Source organism: Pongo pygmaeus, chromosome 22 (genome assembly GCF_028885625.2).
Source record: "Pongo pygmaeus isolate AG05252 chromosome 22, NHGRI_mPonPyg2-v2.0_pri, whole genome shotgun sequence".
NCBI classification, from domain to species: Eukaryota; Metazoa; Chordata; class Mammalia; order Primates; family Hominidae; genus Pongo; species Pongo pygmaeus.
In genome coordinates, this window is record NC_072395.2 from 58,008,928 (window position 1) to 58,029,114 (window position 20,187).

General features: G+C 50.0%; 1 long non-coding RNA gene across 2 annotated transcripts; it reads right to left on the reverse strand.

Moving 5' to 3' along the window:
• Nucleotides 1-3,759: 3,759 nt before the first annotated feature.
• LOC129022277 (uncharacterized) lies at nucleotides 3,760-19,067 on the reverse strand. Of its 2 annotated transcripts, none has more exons than XR_008496332.2 (4): nucleotides 18,947-19,067; nucleotides 17,069-17,260; nucleotides 13,721-13,839; nucleotides 3,760-3,986 (listed from the first exon to the last, which is right to left on the reverse strand). It is a non-coding gene; the product is annotated as an uncharacterized LOC129022277 (long non-coding RNA). The 2 variants fall into 2 exon arrangements; XR_010125268.1 differs by lacking the exon at nucleotides 3,760-3,986 and adding an exon at nucleotides 7,495-10,112.
• Between the last annotated feature and the right edge of the window lie 1,120 nt (nucleotides 19,068-20,187).

The window sequence follows — 20,187 nt, forward strand, 5'->3', positions numbered from 1 at the left end:
AACCACGGCCCTTGGCTGAGGTAAGCACAGGCATCTTTAAAAGCCATTAGGTTGCACCGGGCACAGTGGCTCACGTCTGTAATCCCAGCACTTTGGGAAGCTGAGGCTGGAGGATCACTTGAGCCTGGGAGTTTGAGACCAGCCTGGGCAACATAGTGAGATCCCATCTCTACAAAAAAAAAAAAAAACAGCTGGGCATGGTATGGTAGCATGTGTCTGTAGTCCTAGCTACTCAGGAGGCTGAAGTGGGAGGATCGCTTGAGCCCAGGAGTTGGACGCTGCAGTGAACCATGATGGCACCATTGCACTCCAGCCTGGGTGACAGAGAGAGACCCTATCTCTTAAAAATAAACATGAGCTCCACTCACACAGAGTTGGCAGGAATGAGTTCTGCTTTCATCAGGGTCCTCAGGGGACCCTCAGTTGAATTCAGGTCCTCAACTGGATGTGGCCCACCACAACAGGGAGGGTCATCTTGCTTTCCTCAGTCTGCCAATTTGAATGCTAATCTCTTCCAAAAACACCCTCACAGAAATACCCAAAGTGATGTTTGACCAAATATCTAGGCACCCTCTGGCCCTGTCCAGGTGACACATGAAAGTAACCATCACAACACCCAGCCACCTACAGGACTCCTCCACCTCGCTGGCTAACAGGCACCCCAACGTAGTCAGAAACAGACATCCGCTCTCCCTCCCAAGCTCCTCAGAGGACAGGACAGACCTGCTGGCCATCACACAGGCGGGTCCTTGGACCATCTCTGGGCCTTTCTCCCATGCCCCTATGCCAGTCTACATCACGTTTTGCTGGTTCTATCTGCGTGAACACGCTGTGCGCTGAAAAATTCAAGGTGAGGATCAGTGGGTATCAACTTGCTACAACTTTCCAAAAATAGAAGATTGCTCACAGCTGCAGTTTTGCACATAGGTTTACATGAGAAAGTAACCAGGCAGGAGGAGCCTGGGGGAGGGACACTGGACACTGTATATCTCTTTATACTTTTTGATGTTTGAGCCAACTATAACCTATTCAGAATTTCTAAACAGATGAGCCCACAATCCACATGTTTGGAGTAGGCATTTCCTAAGAAATGCCCCCCACTCTCTAAGGAGTTTCTGCACTGGAAACTGGCCAGTGGGCACCCTGGGGCCTGAGGGAGGTGCTGAGAAGGGGCATGAGGTTGGGCTGGTGACCACACAGACAGGGTCCTCCCCAGGCTGAATTTCCAGAAGCTTAGCGCTCTGGCCTCCCTTCCACAGTCTCCCCTGGCCAGGTCGGAGCCATGTGGTCAGTGAAAGAGGCTCCGGGGGATCAGCCTGCGGCTGACGGACACCAAGTGAAACTCTGGGGCCAGCCTCTGGGTCAGGCTGTGACATTTCCACCTGGTGGCATGTGCCTGGTCTCCTTACCACAGACTCCTAGGTCGGCAGCTCTGCGGCTCAAGTCAGAGAGGTAGACGACCCCAAGGAAACAAGGTGGCCTGGGCTGGATACAGGAAGGAGAGGGTGAGGGGCTGGGCAGGTGCACTGGGCAGTGCAGGGGAGCACGGAGAGCAGCAGCCATTAGAGAGCTGGGTGGGAGCACGGGTTAGGGAGCTGGGCGGGAGCAGGGGTTAGGGAGCTGGGCGGGAGCAGGGGTTAGGGAGCTGGGCGGGAGCAGGGGTTAGGGAGCTGGGCGGGAGCAGGGGTTAGGGAGCTGGGCGGGAGCAGGGGTTAGGGAGCTGGGCGGGAGCAGGGGTTAGGGAGCTGGGCGGGAGCAGGGGTTAGGGAGCTGGGTGGGAGCAGGGGTTGGGGCAGGGCCTTGCAGGGCTTGTTTCTGCCCAGCTTGTGAACAGTATTGAATGCCACACCTAGGAGGTGGAAATCATGCTGGAGACAGCTCACCCTTCGGACTCAGCACATTCACCCATTTAGTCAGCTAGCACTCCTTTGTCCTTTGTGCTACACTTGTCCCCAGACGTTGCCAGCCAGATCATCGGTGCTGTTCTTCCTGTTGGAATGAATTTTCATCTTTTTCCCCTCTGTCTTCAGAGCTATTTGGATGAGAATTTGGGACGGGCTGCCCCAGGGGCCATTTAGGGGGAGGTCATCTAGGCTGGAAGCCAGCCTCAGTCCAGGAGGTGTCAGGTCCTATACTGAGCCCGTCAGGCCATGCTCTGCTCTAAGGCAGAGAAGGATGTTGCCCTAGTATCCATGGGGACATGGGGAGGCCAAGGAGAGCCTGTATCCTCAGTTTTTGGAACTCTCTGGGTCTGAGGAGATTGTTCACAATAGAGAATAAGGAACTAAGACAATCTGAACAGGAGACTTGCTTCCAGCCAAGATGGAGTAACAGCAACCATGTTTACCTTCTGCTTGAAAAACCAAACAAATCAAAAGAGAAAAACCACATGAAACAAGAGGTGTCAAGGTACCAGCATCAGACAACCAGGGACAGCCCTGTCTGAGCCACAGGAGACGGACCGGGAGCCCTGAGATGCCCCAGCCCACCATCTGGAGTGTCAAAGGCTGCGGAGCAGGGAGGGGAAGCCTAGGAAGCCCATTCATAGGCCAACCTTGAGCTCCTAAGAAAACGACCTTCTGGAACACAGGGCCCCACACCTGCTGGGAGGGAAACAGCCATGGCCCCAGGATTTTGCCCCCACTACGTTGCCTTTTATGAGTAGAACATAACACGCTCTCAGAAATGAAGCCGTGTGCGCCTCCTCAACACACCGGCTGACACAGCGCCCGCAGGCTGAGTGCTTGGTAGCAGCGTGGAACTTGGCCCCGGCGTGTCGGAGCTCAGGGTGGCCCTCCGGGAGGGTCTGAGACCTCATGTAATGTGGCCAGGGGACAGCTGGAGCCCACCTTCCCGCGGAGCAAAGACTGTGCGGGCACACAGCGGGGCACCGTGAGCCCGGGGCTGGGGCGGAGAGAGTCTGGATGCCACGCCGCAGCTTGCGGGTTCTGCTGAGAGTGCAGTCCACGCAGGAGGCTTCGGGATGGACAGTTCCAAGAATGGACTTGCCAGGGAGTCCGGCAGGGAAGCACCAGCCTCCAAAGGCCACCACAGGCCTCCCTTCCACACCCGCGCAGTCAGCTGGCGCCGGGGAGTGCACGGAAGGACCACGCCGGCAAGGAAAGCGCAGCTCTGAGCCCTCGCGCCTTCAGGAACTCTCGGGACTGCTCCTGAGAATGCCCCTCCCAACCACAGCAGGTGACTGTCATGGGCATCGGGAGCCTCGCAAAGATCCAGGAGGAGGCGTGGTGTGGAGGGACCGGCCGGTGTGGCGGGGCCTGCAGCGCCAGAAAAGGCAGCTGCCCGCGGAGTTGAAGAGCTCATCTTAAGAAGAGTCCCAGAGCACCGCATGTTCTCACTCACAGGTGGGAATTGAACAATGAGAACACATGGACACAGGAAGGGGAACATCACACACCGGGGACTGTTGTGGGGTGGGGGAGGGGGGAGGGATAGCATTAGGAGATATACCTAATGCTAAACGATGAGTTAATGGGTGCAGCGCACCAACATGGCACATGTATACATACGTAACAAACCTGCACATTGTGCACATGTACCCTAAAACTTAAATAATAATAATAAAAAAAAGAAGAGTCCCAGAGCACAGAGGCCTGACTTCAGGTTACAAGCACAAGGATGGGGCCAGACACTGCCACGCTCCACAGGCACAGCCAGCAACCCGTGTTACCGGCGCGGTGGTCACCACGCCGCAGCCGTTCAGGTCTCTCCCTCCCTTAACCAGATGCTGTCAGCCTGTGGCTTCTGTTGGTTTTATTGAACAAGAGCTACCGTGGGAGAGAAGAAGATTCTGTTTAGCCTCCACTTTCTGCGGAGCGGCTCGGAGTCTCAGCACATCAGGGTAGCCAGGCGTGATGAGTATGGTACACGGTCATGTTGGTCTGTGCTCCCACAAACTGAGAGGTCTTTTAAGGAAATCCCTCCCCAATCCGGAGTTGAGTCATCTGGCTTCCATCTCTGGGCTCCTTAAATAACCAGAATCTCAAATTAGCCATGAGAAAGAAACACACAAAAACATCTCTTTATGATAAAAAGGGAGACAAAACCCCAAAGCTGACACGTGGGACAGAGACTGCTCCGTTCGTCACCGTTCCTCTCTCTTCCTGCACCAGCGTCTTGTATTCATGGAAGGAGAGAATGAGCTGGAACAGAAGGAGGAGATGTAGGCCCCTCGCCGGCGGTGGAGTGGCGCCGCCGCCACTCCAGAGATCCTGAAATAAAGACGGTTTTTCCGCAAAACATTTGCTCGTAGGAGATGCAAATGAGAGATATTTTTAGGAAATATTAATGCACTGAGCTCTAATTTGCAGACTGCGATTTACTTCATCCCCTCCCGCAGCCGGAGCCATCTGAGCGCTTGGCTCCTTCCTGGAAAAATTCTGCTCTGGAATAATGACTTAGTTTCCTCACAGGAAGAATGCATGCATACTGTCAAGAGGCAAACAATACCCAAAGTTACAAAGAAGAAAGCAACAACAAACCACACATGTCACGGCCAGACCCCTTACCCAGAAACGCCCCTCATTCATGTTGGGTGAGGCCAGGCCCTGTGCAAGACATGGACAGAACACGCAAGCTGATCGTTGAGTAGATGGGACAGTTTAGGATTTTCCTTGAATTTAACAGAAGAAAAAGAAATGGAGTAAAGCTGAAGGACTGCTAAACTTCACATAAATGAATCTTATCCCAAGAAATACTTATCCCTCAAAGATAGCCAGGAACCCCTGAAAAAGAAAGCCTAGTTCCGCCACCTGTACCCCTTTCCTGACAGCCTCAGCCCTGCTGACAGTACGGTGTCCTCCAGCGAGTCGTGCCGGACAGACAGACACAGGGTGGACAGGAAGCCCAGAAAGAGGCCCGTGCACCTGGGAGGTCAGCATGAGATAAAGGGGGTGCCTCAAACCTCTGGAGCACAAGTGGTCTCTGAATAACAGGGTGGGGGCCACACCAGATAGGCTTGGAGAAAAGATGAGAGGTCTGCCTCACGCCACACACAAAAATACACTTCCAGTGGCTCGGGAATCCACATGTGAAACGGGAGCCCAGACAAGTCCTGGAAGAGGACATGAGTGCATTCTTCTGTCACCTGGGTGCAGGGATAGACTCTCTAACCATGACTCAAAGAAAAGATAGGTAAATATGCGTATAAAAAAGGAAAAATATTTTGCACAGCCAAAAGAAAACACCACAAACAAAGACAACTGAAAAACTGGAGAAAATATTTGCAACATAAACCACAGATGAAGGACCAACATCCTTTTTTCTTTTCTTTCTTTTTTTTTTTTTTTTGAGACAAAGTCTCGTTCCATCACACAGGCTGGAGTGCAGTGGCGTGATCTCGGCTCACTACAACCTCTGCCTCCCAGGTTCAAGCGATTCTCCTGCCTCAGCCTCCTAAGTAGCTGGGATTACGGGATTACAGGCGTGCACCACCACCTCCGGCTAATTTTTTTGTATTTTTAGTAGAGACAGAGTTTCACCATGTTGGTCAGGCTGGTCTCGAACTCTTGACTTCAAGCGATCTGCCCACCTCGGCCCCCCAAAGTGCTGGGATTACAGGCATGAGCCACCATGCCCAGCCCCAATATCCTTAATAAATGAAGAACTCGTACAAATTGAGGACAAAGGACCAGAAATCAGATAGACAAACAGAAAAAGGACATAAAGAGACAGTTCCCCAAAAAGATTAAAATGAGCCGTAAACACTTGAAACCTGTCCACTCACTCATCCTTAGAGAACGCAAACTTCAACCGCGGCCAGGCACTACCTCTCATCCTCGAGACCGCGCATCCATCCGCTGGGCTGTGGGAAGCAGGTCCCAGTCCCTGGCGGGGATGCCACTGGGTACAGCTCTCCCAGAGGGGCGTTGGCAACACCGAACAAAATGACATGCGCATTTACCTTTGACCCCGGGAAGATGTCTCCAATTTCCAAAACGAAGATGCCTGTGGTTAACATCCTTCCTCTGCAGCGCTGTTTATAACTGCAAAACACTGGCGACAATCTGAGCATCCACATACAGGAGGGGGCTGGATGAGCTGGGGGTGTCCACCGGTCTGAGAGGTTTTTGGACACACAGGCAGGTAGACAAAGCAGAGTTCCAGAAAGTCTAGAGGGTGCTGCCCTTCAGGAAGATGGCCATGAGGGGCAGGGAGGGGAGGGGTGTGAGGCAGTGGCGTGTAGGGAGGAGGGTGGTGTGGGCAGTGGGGGCAGAGAGGGGAGAGGGGTGTGGAGGAGTGGGGAGAGGGAGAGGGAGGAGTGTGGGGGGAGTGGAGGGAGGGAGTTGGAGGGATGGTGTGGAGAGTGGAGGCAGGGAAGGGGAGAGGTGTGGGGGAGTGGGAGGCAGGGAGGCGGAAGGGTGTGGAGGGTGGGGACATGGAGTGGGGAGGGGTGCTGGGGCAGTGGCGGCTAGTGAGGAGGGGGACAGGGGAGTGGGCTTTTAATCAGCGTTGATTAGAACACAGAGGATTGGCTGGGTGCAGTGGCTCACACTTGTAATCTCAGCACTTTGGGAAGCCAAGGTGGGCGGATCACTTGAGATTAGGAGTTTGAGACCAGCCTGGCCAACATGGTGAAACCCCATCTCTACCAAAAAAATCCAAAAATTAGCCGGGCGTGGTGGTGCAAACCTGTAGTCCCAGCTACTCGGGAGGCTGAGATGGGAGAGTCACTTGAACCTGGGAGGCGGAGGTTGCAGTGAGCCAAAATGGCGCCACTGTACACCAGTCTGGGTGACAGAGTGAGATCCTGTCTCAAAAAAAAAAAAAAAAAAAAAAGGAAAGAAAAGAACATGGAGGATTTTGCAGGTTGGTAAGTGGTGGGAGGGAGGCGGGATCAGAAGTCGCATTCAGGACCCTCCCATCTGGCCGCACCTGTCTTCCTCTGCTCTGCTCCCTAGTCCCTCCCCTGCCCTCACTGGCCCCTGGACCCTGCCATGCCAGGCCCTCCCTTCCAGGAAGCCCTGAGGCACCCAAGCGACAGGCACTGGCTCCCTGGGCTCTCCTGGCTGGGGTACACATCACTTTCCTACCCGCTGGGCACAGGCTGTCCCCCAGGCCTCTTCTGGACCTGGGGAATGACTACTTGTCCTGTAAGAATGTCGTCTCCTTCAGGAAGTCCTCCCTGACCTGGCCAAGCAGAAGTCTTGCCTGACCACAGCACCTCGCACCTCGCACGTCTGCGATGAATCTGCCACCCTGGGTGATTGAATGGCTTGTCCCAGCTGCTGTCCCAGCCACCAGGCCCACTGTCTCTCCCTAGGGTGTGACCCACACCTTACCATTCTTTTTTTTGAGACAGAGTCTCACTCTGTCGCCCAGGCTGGAGTGCAGTGGCGTGATCTCGGCTCACTGCAAGCTCTGCCTCCTGGGTTCACGCCATTCTTCTGCCTCAGCCTCCTGAGGAGCTGGGACTACAGGCGCCTGCCACCACACCAGGCTAATTTTTTTTTTTTTTTTTGTATTTTTAGTGGAGACGGGGTTTCACTGTGTTAGCCAGGATGGTCTCAATCTCCTGACCTCATGATCCACCCACCTCGGTCTCCCAAAGTGCTGGAATTACAGGTGTGAGCCACTGCCCCTGGCCACACCTTACCATTCTTAATCAGATTAAGATTAGCTTAAGAAAACACCTGACCATGAAAGTGAATACAGAATACATGTGTCCATTACTAAAGCAAAGACTGCTCACCACCGCACCATTGTTAGAGAGAATTTACAATCTCTGCTGCCCTCTTACAGAGGGAAGACTCCACTCCTTGTGGGAGCAGCTGCTACTGTGAAAGAAGCTCTCTGAGCTCTCAGAGCCGCAGTTTCACCTGTTAAACGCCTGGCCCATCGTAAGTGAATGTGAGGCTGTGAGTGCGAGATAGCAGGCGGGCCCCAGACACCTGTCAGGGCACCAAGCACGCAGGCCCTTGGCACTGGTGTGTGCGAGGCAGGTGTATGATTGGTAGCCACTCAGGAGACCCCCAGGAGGACCCCATGCTCAGGAGGACTCGGTGCTCAGGATGACTTGGTGCTCAGGATGGCTCAGTGCTCAGGAGGACTCAGTGCTCAGGAGGACCCCATGCTCAGGAGGACCCCATGCTCAGGAGGACCCCATGCTCAGGAGGACTCGGTGCTCAGGATGGCTCGGTGCTCAGAAGGACTCTGCTCAGGAGGGCTTGGTGCTCAGGAGGGCTCGATGTTCAGGAGGGCTCTGTTCTCAGGAGGACTGTGTGCTCAGGAGGGCGGCTCAGTGCTCAGGAGGACTCTGCTCGGGAGGACTCTCTGCTCAGGAGGGCTCGGTGCTCAGGAGGACTCTCTGCTCTGGAGGGCTCGGTGCTCAGGAGGACTCAATGCTCAGGAGGACTTGTTCTTAAGAGGGTTCCATGCTCGGGAGGACGGTGTTTGCATTTTGAGTGCTCTGCAGTTGTTATCTTGATATTTTAACAATCTTATTATTGAATGTGTGCTTTGAAAGAGAAGCCCTGTGGGGCAATGGAGTAATGGGGCTTGCAGCCTTGACTCACCCGAGGCCACTCCACGGTTCTGACCCTGACACCTCTGCCTGTGAAGGCCCCTCCTTGTCTTGCAGGTATTCCCATGCTCAAGGGAGCACGGCAGTAAACAGCACGTAAAAATCACTGTGACAGATTTAGAGGGCAGGGGAGGGTCATGGAGGGAGGAGCACAGACAGAGACAGACTTTGGAAAAAAGGAAAGAACGTTTTTCATGTTTCATGAATAAGCAGTCTCATTTTCATTTTTCAGTGCACCCTGCAAATTACGTAGCCAGCCCAGCTCTCAAGTATTATACAAATATGACATATCCTGCCAGAGTTTGCTCTTTAATGAAACTAGAGAAGTCAGCAGGACCTGAAAATTATGTACAGTAGCCTCCACCATCCTCAGTTTCACTGTCTGTGATTTCAATTACCCACAGTCAATTGCATTTTAAAATTATAAACTGGAAGAGTCCAGAAATAAACCATTCACATGTTTTAAATTGTACACCCTCTGAGGAGCACAATGAAATCTTGCACCGTCCTGCTCTGTCCTGCACAGGATGTGAATTGTCCCTTTGTTCAGCATATTCACGCTGTCTACGCTACCCGCTGTTAGTCACTTAGTAGCCCTCTTGGTAGTCAGATAAAAGAGACGTGGTACATATAGTGTTCTGTACAACCTGGGTTTCTCCCCCTGCCTCTGGGTTCCCAAGGCCTTTGACCTTGGAGAGAGAGTTCTACCATTGGCTTCCCTGGTTTGGGGCTTTTGGACTTATACTGAGCCACACCACCAGTGCCCTAGGGTCTCTAGCTTGCAGATGGCCTGTGTGGGACTTCTCAGGCCCCACAATCATGTGAACCAATTCCCCTAATAAATCCCCTCTTTATCTATCTATCTATCTATCTATCTATCTATCTATCAATCATCTATCCATCTATCTATCTGTCTGCCTGCAGCTTCAGGCACCAAGTAGGTGTCTTGAAACATATTCCCCACAGATAAGAGGGGATGACTGTACTATGCTTAGTTTTTGGGACCTCTGAACTTACCTCCTGGTGTCACCCTTCTATGTACTCTGCCATGTGGGTACAGCAAGTGCTCTCTATAAAACTGTATCACAGGTCCCAGCCAATGCAATAAGGCAAGAAGAAGAAACAAATGACACACAGATTGAAGAGGAAAAAGTGTGTAGATTCATAAACAATATGATTATAAATATAGATGCAGAAAATCCCAAAGAAGCTACAAAAAAGCACTAGAATTAGTAAGTGAATACAGCAAGGCCAAAGGGTATACAATCAATTACCAGATCCATTGCTTTCCTATACATTAGCAAGAAACAACTGGAAAATTAAAATTTAAAATACCACTTAGAGTAGCAATAAAAAACACAATATTTAGGAATGAATTTAACGGAAAGTTTTTGTGATGGTTCATTTTAGGTGTCAACTTGACTGGATTAAGAAATACCTAGAAACTTGATAAAGCGTTATTTTGGGGTGTGTCTGTGAGGTGTTTCCAGAGGAGATTAGTGTGAGTCTGAGTGGACTAGTGGGGGAGATTCGCCCTCAGTGTGGACAGCACCATCCAGTTGTTGGAGCCCTGGAGAGAACAGAGACAGAGAAAGGTTAATGGATGGAGCTCCCTGCTGGAGCTGGGACGCACTCATCCTCTCCTGCCCTTGGACAGCAAGGCCAGCCTCCCTAGCCTTTGGCTCCAGGGCTTTCATCCCCTGCCTCTGGGTTCCCAGGCCTTTGACCTTGAACTGAGACTTCTACCATCAGCTTCCCTGGCTCTGGGGCTTTTAGACTTGGACCGAGCCACACTCCCAGCACCCTAGGGTCTCTAGCTTGCAGACGGCCTGTAGTGGGACTCCTCAGGCCCCACAGTCATGTGAATCAATTCCCCTAATAAATCCCCTCTCAAATGTCTATCTCCCTCTCTGCCTGTCTGTCTCTCTGTCTCTCCCTGTCTCCATCTACCCATTTATCCACCCATCCTATTGGTTCTGTTTCTTTGGAGAAACCTAACACAGATGTGCGGGACCTTTAACCTGAAAACTGCAAAACACAGCTGGGAGAAATTAAAGACAACCTAAACAAATTGTGAGTGTTATGGTCTAAATGTTTCTGTCCCCCTAAAACCCATATGTTGAAATTCTGACTCCCAAGGTGATGGTGTTTGGAGGTGAGGCCTTTTGGGAGGTGGTTTGGTCATAAGGGTGGAGTCCTCATGATGGGATTAGTTTCCTCATAAAAGACACTGAAGGCCAGGCGCGGTGGCTCACTTCTGTAATCCCAGCACTTTGGGAGGCTGAGGTGGGCAGATCACGAGGTCAGGAGTTTGAGACCAGCCCGGCCAACATAGTGAAACCCCGTCTCTACTAAAAATACAAAAAATTAGCTGGGCGTGTTGGTGGGCACCTGTAATCCCAGCTACTTGGGAGGCTGAGGCAAGAGAATCACTTGAACCTTGGAGGCAGAGGTTGCAGTGAGCTGAGATCGCACCACTGCACTCCAGCCTGGGTAACAGAGCAAGACTCTATCTCAAAGGAAAAAAAAAAGACACTACAGAGAGCTATCTAGCTCCTTCTGTTACATGAGGCCATAGCAAGAAGGCACTGTCAATTGTGGAGCCTGAGGAGTCCCACTGCAAGCTGTCCACAAGCTGGAGAGCCAGGGATGCTGGCAGTGTTGCTCAGTCCAAGTCCAAAAGCCCCAGAACCAGGGAAACTGATGATAAAACCCTCAGTCAAACCAAAGGCTTGAGAACACCAGGCAAAGGGTATAAGTTCTGGAGCCAGAGGCTGGGGAGCCTGAGCCTTCACCAGACACCTTGACTTTGGACTTTCCCACCTCCAGAACTGCAAGAAATAGATTTCTGTTGTTTATAAGCCATTCAGTCAAAGTTGCTTTGTTATAGCTGCCGGAATGGACTGAGACAGAGAGGTATACCATGATCATGGATTGGAAGATTCAGTACTATGAAGCTGTCCATCCTTCCTGAAAGATCAATATTATTCTAATAAAAATCCCAGTAGGCTTTGTTGTAGAAATTGACCAGCTGATCCTAAAAGTTTAATGGAAAGGCAAAGAACTTGGAATGGGGCAAACAATCCTGCACAGAGCCTACAGGAATGACACCAGCTTCTTTTTCTTAAGCGATAGGATTCAAGACAATGTGGTGTCTGTGGGAAGCAAAACAAATAGATCAATGGAACAGAATAAAGAGTCAAGAAATAGACCCACTAAGCCCTGGTGCAGTGGCTCACACCTGTAATCCCAATACCTTGGGAGGCCAAAGTGGGAAGATCACTTAAACCCAGGAGTTTGACACCAGCCTGGGCAACATAGGGAGACCCTGTCTCTACAAAAAGTAAAAATGAAAAAATTAGCTGGGTGTGGTGTTGCGCACCTGTGGTCTCAAGCTACTGCAGAGGCTGGGGTGGGAGGATTGCTTGAGTGGGGAGGTGGAGGCTCCAGTGAGCAATTGTTGTGCCACTGCACTCCAGCCTGGGCAATGGAGTGAAACCCTGTCACAAAATACCGAAAGAATTAGTTGTTGTAATGGAGGCTAATATGCTGGTGGGAGTGAGCTCAGGTGGGCACGCTCCTTCCATAGTCACCCCAGTGTCCACCGAACACATCCTTAAGGCAGTGGAAGGGGTGGAAGTGCCCCTCCCCTTCCTCCTACCCTCCCACCCTTCTTCTTCCTCTCCCTCCCCCTCCTCCTGTTCTGTTTTACAGATACATGATGGGTGGGGCCTGGGACCTAAGCACTGGAATCCTCATGGAGAGGCTTCCCTGGAGTCCGTAGCTGCAGAGCGGTGGGTACATCTGATGCCCTTATTCAGATCTACCCACTGGGATATGTGTGAAGTGCTGAAGCTTTAATAAATAAAATGCAGGAGGGCTTGAGAAAGGCTCCGTGTGTGGTGCACACAACCAGCTCGTGCTCAGGGGATCGGGAAGGGGGTTCACCAGGCGCCCATGCAGACTGCATGCACTTATTTAATGAGCGACAAAGATATTACCAGACAGTCAAGGAAAAATGTGTGTTTTTCCACTTTGGGAAATAGTCAAACTTTCATATTCCACCAAAAATAGAAGTGGAATTCTAGAAAACAAAAATAGGTGGGCTTATACTTGTATGCCATTCAAGCAAACCCATATAGACTATGACTGCTCTCATCTCTCTGGAATGCGTGCTATGTTCCCAGGAGGTCCGGGAAAGAGCCAGGACAAGAGGGAGCCTGGGACCTGTTCCTGGGCCTGAACTCCTGCGGCCACCGGGGTCCCTCCTGGTTCTCGCGGGGCCATCTGGGGTTGCACCCCTCCAGATGTGCCCTCCCTCCCCTCCGTCCCCTGAGGCGTTGATGACCGACAGGAGACCCTTGCCCCTGAAAAGAGACTGGCTGAAGAACTGATGAGTAAGTAGCCCCATTACAAGTCTCCACGGTGGCCAGCATAGGACGGCAGAGACTCTTCTCCTCAAAGAACCTAGGCTGCTGGCAAACACTGAGCGCCGCACCGCATGGTGGAGGGTGCTGCGGAGGGGCGAGCCTCTGAACCTCGGTGCAGGCGGGAACAGTGCCTCACATTTCTGTGGCTGATGGAATATTTAATGCTTAGTTTATACTTTCTTTTTACACAGTTTGCTTGAGGCATATTTTGTTGACTCATGACTTTACAGATAACCTCTCTGATGAGGAGACTGAAGCCCAAGGAAGGGACTCATGTCCAATAAGTGACCTGGTCTCACATCAACCAGAGCTGCCTCTACGCACTCAATAGAAAACAAGGCCCAGAGCCTCTCATCTGCTAGGCAGGGCCAGGCCACAGCAGCACCCCATGGCCAGGATGCAGCTGGGGAGGGGGGCCAGGTCACAGCAGTCAGCAATGCCCCCATACCCAGGCCACAGACTCCCAACCACTTAGGCCACAGCAGCCCACCACCACCCCCAGGCCAAGCCACAAAAGTCCCCCCACAATGCCCAGGCCACAGACTCCCAACCACTTAGGCCACAGCAGCCCACCACCACCCCCAGGCCAAGCCACAAAAGTCCCCCCCGCAATGCCCAGGCCACAGACTCCCAACCACTTAGGCCACAGCAGCCCACCACCACCCCCAAGCCAAGCCACAAAAGTCCCCCCCCAATGCCTTAGGCCACAGCAAGGCCAGGTGGAGCCCTGAGGCCTGGGCTTCTTTACCATTTTCCTTGTTTCTTCCACTCCTTGTCCTTGAAGCGAGTGGGGTGGGCAAGCAGAGAGGGGGATTTGCTAGAAGGATCCTGGGGTATCTCCCAGGCTTTTTCCAAGTTGGGCTTTTTCTAGAAATGCAAGGTTGGTATAACATTTAAACTTTAATCAACTTAATTCACCATATTAATATAATGAAGCAGAAAAATCATACTATCATCTCAATAAATGCAGAAGAAAGAATGTGATAAAACTCAGCATGCATTCAGGAAAAGAAACTCTTAGCAAAGTAGACATAGAAGGGAGCTTCCTTGATCTCATTTGGGGGATCTATATTTAAAAATCCTACCACAGATCTCACAATTATTGGTGAAATATTGAAAGCGTCCCCTCTGAGGTCAGGAAAAAAATAAGGATGCTCACCACTAACACTTCTTTTCAGCAGCAGCTGGTGAGGTCAGCCAAGAAGAAAGCAATACAGAATAAAATGATCAGAAAGGAAAAAAATGAAAAAGTCATTATTTTCATAGTTTTTCATAATTTTCATAATTTTCACAAACAAAGTGATATGTATATAAGAAACCCAATAGAATCTACAGATAACTATTGAAATTATTAAGTGAATCTGGAAAGACTGCTGGTTCAAGGTCAATACACAAAGATCAACTGCATTCTAAATAAATCGGAAACCAGTGGTTACAAAATAAATATAGGGAACATTTTAAATGATCATCCAAAGCACCAAATGTCTGGGAATAAATCTAATGGACTATGTGTGTAATATCTACACAGAAGACTAGAAGATAATGAGAGCAACTGGAGAATATTTAAATCAATGTAGGGCTAAACATGAACTGGAGCACTCGATATTGTGAGAATATCCGTTCTCGCCAAATTGATCTATAGCTTCAATGCAATTCTAATAAAAATTCTAGCAGAATATTTTGAGGAAATGTATAAGCCAATTCAAAGATTTAAATGGAAATGCAAAATACCAAGTACAACCAAGAAAATTTTGAAAAACAAAAAAACTGCAAGGTGATTCTATGGTGTCAAAAGAAGACTCATGAGAAAGCTTCAGTAATTAGGACAGGAAACAGCAGTTCAAGGCCAGTCCTCAGCACCTAATAAAATAGTTCAGAAAAAAGCAACAACCCATGCCTATATGGATGCTTAATTCACAACAAAGCTAGTGCAGCAGAGCAGTAGGGAGAAGGGAAATCATGTCAGCAAATGGTGCTAGGTCAACTGGGCACCAAACACAGACAACAGTTATGGACTGACTCTGAACCCCTACCTCACACAGTACAGAAAAACAATTCCTGGTGAATTGTCCTCTAAATTTGAAAATTGAAACAAGAAAACTTCCAGAAGATAACAGAAGCATTCCTTCATGACCATGGAGTAGTTGAGTTTTCTAAACAGGACACAAAAAAACCTTAACTGTAGAAAAAAAGGTAGATAAATTGGATCACATTGAAATTAAGAACTCCTGTATAACAAAAGACTCCACTGTGATTATGGAAATGCAAGACACAAGGTGAGAGAAGGTATTTGCAACACATATAGCTGCCAAGAGCTTGGGTCTGGAATATATAAATAACTTCTACAAATAAATAATAAAGAAAACTTGTGGCTTCTTCACCAGAAAGGGTGTGCATGTGGAAAACAAGAACATGTAAAGATGCTAAACCTCACTGGTCATTAGTGAACTACAGATTAAAGCCACTGTGAGGAGCCACCACCACCCTCCAGGGTGGACAAAGTGTCAACACCAACTGTTGATGTGGACAAGAAGCAGCCAGAAAGCTCCTCGCCTGCTGGTAGGAGTATAAAGTGGCTCAACACGTTGGAAAATCAGTGTCCCCTCTGGAGTGGGACCTGTGTGTCTCCTGTGACCTGGTACACAACCCAACAGAAACATACACACACGTGCACTGAGAGAGGCGTATGAGAAGGTTCATAGAGGCACAGGTTGATGGATCTCATGAACACAGCATCAAGTGAAAGAATCAAGACACGAAAGAATACATTCTGTGTGATGTCACTTATGTGAAGCAAAAACAGGCATAACCGATCTGCAGAGGTAGGAGTCAGGGTAAGGCTTATCTTTAAGGCCCAGAGGCAGCTGCGGCTATGGAGGGGCACGCCGGACACTCCAAGTTGGTCACGTTCCGCTGCTGGCCCTGGTGGAGGTTCACAGTTGTGTCCACTTTGGGCTAACGTGTTGAGATGTACACTTAAGATATGGATACTTTTTGGTGTATGTATTATATCTCAAAAAAGTTTGAAAATACGTGATGATGGCCACTTTTCACACCACCGTTCACGGCTGCTGTATCCCTGAGTGGCTTGTATAGGTAACAGTCAGCCCGCGTCCCTGAGATTCCAGTTTAAAACTATCAACTGCAAGATCTTGAATATATGGTAGTTGAAAGTTCCCTAGAGAGACAGCTTTAAATAACCACATGAGCCATCTAATTTGTCACTAACCCAACTGTACTTAGGCTCAGCCTCCAGCATCCATCCCCTCCAGAACAGCTCCTGGAGATTCAGCAGAGTGCGGCCTGCCCACGCCCTCCCTCCTCCCTGCTCTTGCCTGGCTTCAGTTGCTAATTACCTTTTAGCTTCTCAGGAAAGACTGCTAACGTAATAATTAAGACATAACTCGGCAAAATAGAAAAAAAAATCTCCTTTTCCTGGCTCTAGTCCATTATTTTAGAGTAGTATGTTACCAGGAGCCATACTGTTTTTGCATCTGATTTATTTTAAAAATCTAGTATCATTCAAAAGAAGTTGGTGAAGCTGCTAATTTTGTTTGATTTATATATTTATACTCATCCCACAAAGAATTTGAGGTGTTTGGTGTGTCTCTATATTCGCTTGCTTTTTTAATAATTTTTAAAAATGAGTTTCCCCTTAAGGATCATGTACTTTTTTTTTTTAATCTATTTTTAGTTCATACTTTTGTTGCTGTTGTACAGTATCATCTTCCAAATTACATGTTGTTTGCTGCTGATATATAGAAATCATTTTGGGAGTGTGTGCATGTGTGTCAATTTTATACTCAATAATCTTGCTGAATTTTAATTAGATCTAAGACTTTGGCTGTAGATTTAAAATTATCTGCCTATATAACCATATTTATGTCTCCCTTTCCTCTCTTTATACATGATCAAGTGAAATAATCGAGACACCAAAGAATACAACCTGTGTGAGGTATTAGCTCACTGAAGCCTCCAACCCCTGGCCTCAAGCAGTCCTCCTGCCTCGGCCTCCAGAGAAACACGCTTCCGTCTTTTCTCTCCTGCCTCGCTGGGCCTTCCCGCCTCCCACGCTCCCTTCTCTTTCTATGCTCACCTCTAATGTTAGGCTGAGGCTCTTCAGGTCTGGAGCCAGGTTCTCTTCTTTCCTTTCTCCACCCTCTCTTTAGAGGATCGGTGACGTCTTCCATTTTCAAGGGTTTCAAGTGTCCATCTCCAGCACGGCTCTCCTCTCCGGACATCAGTCTTTCATACGTAGCTATCCTCCTAACACAGCCGCTCAGACATCCTGTAGGCATCGCAAACTTAACGCACCCAAAAGGAATGCCTGGTTTCTTCCCCCCATCCCCTGTGTCATCCCAGAGCACCATCACCCTCCAATATGTGCAAGCCAGGATCCTGGGTAAGCCCTGATGCTTCTCCTCCCCAGACCCCTCTAGTGACTCTATCATTAAGTCCTGTTGAGTCTAATTCCAAAAGCCTCCTAACTCTTTCCACTTCCACTGTCAACACCTGATGCAAGTCTGCATGGAAGCTGCGGGCATGCCTGAGCTCTAGGCAGACACCGCCGGGCAAGTCAGAGCCTCCGTCCCCTCACCAGGGGTGCTGATTTGGTTGTGTTTCTCCCACCCCCAGACAGTCTATGCACTTCGATGGCAGCTGCTCCAACTCCCAGTTCCAGAGCTAGGCCCTACTTGGCTAAACCAGGGATTGCCTTTCTCTGCAAAGGGCCAGATGACAAAGATCTACGGCTCTGCCGGCCACATAAGCCCACTGCATCTATTCTTCATAAGCCTCCACCCACCCCAACACTTTACATGTTTAATGTTCATTCTTAGCTGCTGACTGGACACCATTGGGGCCAGGCTCAGCCTGCCCACCTCTGATTTAACCACCCAGCACATGCCCTTTCCCTGGTCTCTACAGAGTGCAAAGTGGCCTGACCAGGAGGACTCTTCTGACCAATGGTGGCCGAAGCCTCCTCTCTTCTCTGACTTCATGTGCCATGGAAGTGCTTTTTCCTCTGCCATGGGCACTCCTGCCGTCAATGCCTTCTCATCCTCCAAGACTCAGTGCAGCTTCCTGCAGCTTGCTCTGACACTCCTGAGCAGAGCGGCTGCAGTGCCCTGGACTCCTGCAACCGTTCACACTTCTCTTCATTAGGAGCCTGCATTTGTACATCACCACTGGAGCTTTTCCACCCATCGACTCCCTCTTCTGGATGCAGAACAGGCTCAGACAGGCCAAACAACTTGGCCAGTGCTGCATGGCACAGCCAGGTCCACACTGACCGTCACACCTCTCTTCCTGCTCTGGACGGTGTCTCAGGTAACACACTGCACTGCTCCCTGACACCATCTCCCCACTAGAACATGAACGCCCAGTTATCACACTGAGCTGCTCCCTGACACCATCTCCTCACTAGAACATGAATGCCCAGTTATCACACTGAGCTGCTGACACCACCTCCCCACTAGAATATGAACGCCCAGTTATCACACTGAGCTGCTCCCTGACACCATCTCCCCACTAGAACATGAATGCCCAGTTATCACACTGAGCTGCTCCCTGACACCATCTCCTCACTAGAACATGAACGCCCAGTTATTCACACTGAGCTGCTCCCTGACACCATCTCCTCACTAGAACATGAATGCCCAGTTATCACACTGAGCTGCTCCCTGACACCATCTCCTCACTAGAACATGAATGCCCAGTTATTCACACTGAGCTGCTCCCTGACACCATCTCCCCACTAGAACATGAACACCCTGAAGCAAAGACATCTTCCTGGCCACATGTTGACCTATGAACATGACACTGCCTATGGCACTGAAAGGCCATCAGATCGTCCTCTCTCTCCTGCCCCTGTGTGTCTACCCTAGTTTTCTCTCTTCAGGCTGGCAAGTGATGGAGACCATTCTAACCATGCTGGATTTAAACCTTTCAGGCCTAGGCACAAAGAGAGACTCACAATTGTCTCAATGCCAGCTCTAAGCGCCCAGGGCCATCCTGGGAGTCAGAATCCCGCCTGAGGTCCTGGAGTGGGTTGTGGGGGGGGTGTGCTGTGTGCCTGTCACAGAGCACAGACAGACCGTTCCTGCTGTGTCACTGTGGGAGTTGGGAGTTGTCCTGGAGACAGTGGCACATTGTGAGCTGGGCAGGCCTCACACATGGTATCCACCACTATGGCAGCTGCTGACCGAATGGTTTGGCACCACCTGGTTTTTGCCACTCCAGTCTCATGTCTTCTTATTTTATTTTTAAAATATAGGGCAAAAAATATTATGTCTCAAATCACGGTATCACCGAATATTGGTCACCTCTTATTAGCAGTTTTATGCTCCTCCTGACATTTGAGAAACAAGGAAATCAATAATCCAATTTAGGCTACAATCTAAAAAGTACCTGTGAGTGTCCTTTCTCAAATAGGTTGGGCAGAATTAAATAAAACAAAGCAAGATTGTTTAAAGCTACATTTTTAGTTGTACACAAGGACTATAGTCAAATGGGCTTCAAAAGCACAAAGGCTGTGGTCAGTCACCAGCCCTAGGACACCAGGACCAAGACCAGGCCACAGTCTCAGCACAGCAGGTTGGCAACTCGCTCTGTAATTGAGGAGACAGAAATCTGAGCACACGGATTGCCCTGTGTGGCTGGAAAGGGAAAGGAAGGCTGTCCTGGCCACCGCGGCCCAGGGAGGCCAGCACACCCATGCGCAGGTCACGTGACCCACTCCTCTGGTCCCACCCTTCTAGCCACAGTCTGCCAGCCCCTAGGCATGACAGGAAGGGGGTTCACAGATCAGTGGCATTTACACATGTAAGCTTTGAACACTCTCTTCAACTGAAAGCCCAGTGTGTGAACAGGCCAGGCAACTGGACCACTCTGAGGCTGGCGCTTTCCCCTCCTTTCGGAAAGGCCAGTGTGTGAACAGGCCAGGCAGCTGGGCCACTCTGAGGCTGGCGCCTTCCCCTCCTTTCGGGCAGTTCCCAGAAGGCTCAAGACCACAGTGTGAAATCTACTTAATCTCTTGAGTCGGCCTGGGTCTATATCCTAAGATTGTGGAAATCATTTTGCGCCACCGTATCCTGTAGGCATTGGCAGGACCGGCGTAATTTTTAGTTCTTCTTGTGGGAGACAGTCACAGGGTCATGCCATTTAACTGCACTGAAGGGAAAATGTGGGAAATGGATTTTTGGTGCTGTGTAGACC